A 3,009-nucleotide genomic window follows, 5' to 3' on the forward strand; every position below is an offset into this window, starting at 1 on the left:
CAGTTGGTTTCACCTGTTAACTTCTAAGATGAACTTTATATGCTTTTCATGGTAACACGCTGGCTGATTTATTCCTGAGACAGATCAATGGAACATCAGTCTTCGTATATTCAAATCAGCCCCTGCTTTCTTTTCTTCAAGCCAAAAAATAATTTCAAGTCTCCTGATGTTCTGGGTTATCTGGAGAAGTTCTAAAACTTTCTTTCAATCTTCAATCATTTTCATTACTTCCACCAACTTCCTTTGAAGGTTTCAATCCTCAGGTAGAGGAGCTAGAACTGGCCTTGAGAAGCACTTCTAACTAACATAATGCCACAGTCTGAATAACTTGTAACCGTTCAAAATGGAGGAATGACATAAAGCTTCATCAAGATACTATTGACAAACACATGTACCTCATACCTGAGAACTCCCGGCATCACCACCTTTTTGCCGAGGAGGCTGGGTGTTTACATGGCTGTTACACTGGGCCTTTCCTGTGCTGTTCAACAGTCAGCTTTGGATGGAAGGGGTGAAATTTTGATGCACACTTTCTGAAGCTGGAAAAAACACCTCACACATTACCTATAAAATTGCCAAGAAGAAAAAACTATTTAAAACTCTTATGAAAAATATATACTATGCCTTAAAGATTCAGAAGAATCTACGAGGCCAAATAGGCCTAACGTATTGAAAAGAGTAATTACCACATTCCAACTGCCAATATTTTAAAATGCAAATGTTTCAAAACCACAGTCAATGTTTTAAGCATTTCACCTCCCTGTCCCTTTCCATCTTGGTCTTACAAAATATGAGCATTACAGTTCCTTTCTGTCAAGTCCTTACACACCTGCTTCAGAAAATCTCCCCCAAAGTCTAAATGGACAAGAGAGAAAAGTGGGGTGTAGAGGTTGCAGGGGATCCCAGATTGAGTCTAAGCTGTGATCACCAGGACTGAGATATTTCTAGAGGACTGATCAATTTATAAGAAATCAGACGAGCCACCTAAAGTGAAAAACTTTAGAAGAGAAGGTGATGGGCCCTAATTCTGGTTCAAAAACCACGGACCACTTTTTGGTGGTTGTGGGAAGTGACTGCCAATCACTCAGTGGTGCTGCCAAACCTCATGGACTCAGCTGAATCCATGGGCTTAAGAGAGGCACAGAGGAGTGACTGAACCCTAACAAAGAATCTCCACTGCTGTTCATGTGACAGATGAGTACACCACAACCCGTGACCTCTGCAGATGTGAGGGACAGCAGCTCAGCAGGGACTGGTGTCCTCAGCACTGGCTCTGAGGAGCTTCAGCAGGGCTGTGGNCAACTGTTTATAATTAACACACAATAAGAGCTCCAATAATGTCAGCTATTTTTAATATATCTCAACTAAAAGTCATGTCTGAAATTTTCCTTGAAATTTAGTTGTTTCTGTGTCTAACTTGCCCTGTGCATTTTTGAGAACTCAGAGAGATGGGAAAAAGACCTATCTTTGAGTGGAGAAATCCAACTTTCTTTAACAAACGGGTACTAGAAGCTAAGCCACCCTGGAAATGAGCATCTATAGAGGGATGAGAAGAGGAGCTGAACTGTCTGTTGTTTCACAAGAAATACTTACTTCCGAAAGTTTTTCTTTGCACAGTGGACAATGTGGGGCATGGTCGAGGCAGCGTTCAAGGCATTTTAGGCAAAATGTATGTCCACATGGTGTAGTGACAGGCTCAAAAAGCAACCTAGAAACAAAAAATCTGAGTTTTCAGCAAAAAGTGTCCAGAATAGACTTTCAAGTAACCTATTTGTTTTACAAAAAAAATTCCTAGGCAAATAACCTAAGGGTTCCAAAATCACTATCTCCACTTCTACTTATATATTCCTTATCAAATTTTTAGAAAACAAATCAATTATTACTGATATATATGTAATTTCTCTGGTAATAAAATGCCTATTATGGTTACGATATAAAATTCAGGAAGGCTCAGTGTTTCAGAGTTGCATAGATCCTATGTCATCCTACCCCATACAAAGGGCACACTCAAAGTCAGTTACATCTATCAAGAGCTCTGGACTTCCTATGTCAGAGTACATGTTCCTTTGAGGTGAGGAATCTGCCTCTGAAAAAAATTGAAAATGCTATCATTAACATCTGCATATCTGGGTGAGAGCATGCATTAACTATTTCCTCTGTTTACTGTGTTACACCAATGTAACAAGTCATGCTGGGCAGGAATAGTTCTGGGCCAATTAACAGTATGTAGCAATAATTATCCAGACAGTAAGCATGAATAAAAGTTAAAGTTGCCCCAAAATACTCTACGCTATGTTTGACCATGAAGTCCTTGTAGGATTGACCAAACCGTTCTATAATCTTCAGGCTGATATATTCATTTCACTATTAATTTTAAGCTGTGTATCATTTTTAAAAATAGACTGAACATTAGTTAACATCCTATCATTCGGGAGTCACACCTTCCATGACAAAACAGTTTCCTGACCTTTCTTGGGAATTTTTCCAGGGGCGTCATTCAGGTCCTGTGCATCCTCCAAGTCATTTGGAAACTGTCTCTTTAGACCAGTGCTGGGTGCTACTGGAAGGATGCTTTCTAACATTGCTTTATCCTCTTCTTGGTGTAGACCCAATATAAAATATAAAACTGAAGAATTGGTATTTCTAAACACATCAGATTTCTCTGATGGATTCTGTTAAGTAGGAAAAAAGAATCCTAAATATTAAAGAATATTATCTCTCTCCCAGCATGAGAGAAAAAATTCATGCAATCACCCTTCTTAGAAAGCTTAAAAAAGAGAGCTTATACTCTTCCTTCACAGTTGGTTTCACCTGTTAACTTCTAAGATGAACTTTATATGCTTTTCATGGTAACACGCTGGCTGATTTATTCCTGAGACAGATCAATGGAACATCCGTCTTCGTATATTCAAATCAGCCCCTGCTTTCTTTTCTTCAAGCCAAAAAATAATTTCAAGTCTCCTGATGTTCTGGGTTATCTGGAGAAGTTCTAAAACTTTCTTTCAATCT

General features: G+C 38.9%; 1 protein-coding gene across 5 annotated transcripts in view; it reads right to left on the bottom strand.

The window, feature by feature from the left end:
• The window catches only part of LOC109374958 (LON peptidase N-terminal domain and RING finger protein 2-like), a 25,256-nt gene that overhangs the window by 19,532 nt on the left and 2,715 nt on the right, over positions 1-3,009 (bottom strand). For 4 of the 5 annotated variants that reach the window (XR_002122496.1, XM_019630004.1, XM_019630001.1 and 1 more), the window contains exon 2: positions 403-564. The exons of the other annotated variant lie outside the window; for it this stretch is intronic. The gene's annotated coding sequence lies outside the window, so the exon portion shown is untranslated. The remainder of the gene's footprint in view (positions 1-402; positions 565-3,009) is intronic. 5 annotated transcript variants of the gene reach the window in all.

The sequence above is a fragment of the Hipposideros armiger genome, unplaced genomic scaffold (assembly GCF_001890085.2).
Source record: "Hipposideros armiger isolate ML-2016 unplaced genomic scaffold, ASM189008v1 scaffold_879, whole genome shotgun sequence".
NCBI classification, from domain to species: Eukaryota; Metazoa; Chordata; class Mammalia; order Chiroptera; family Hipposideridae; genus Hipposideros; species Hipposideros armiger.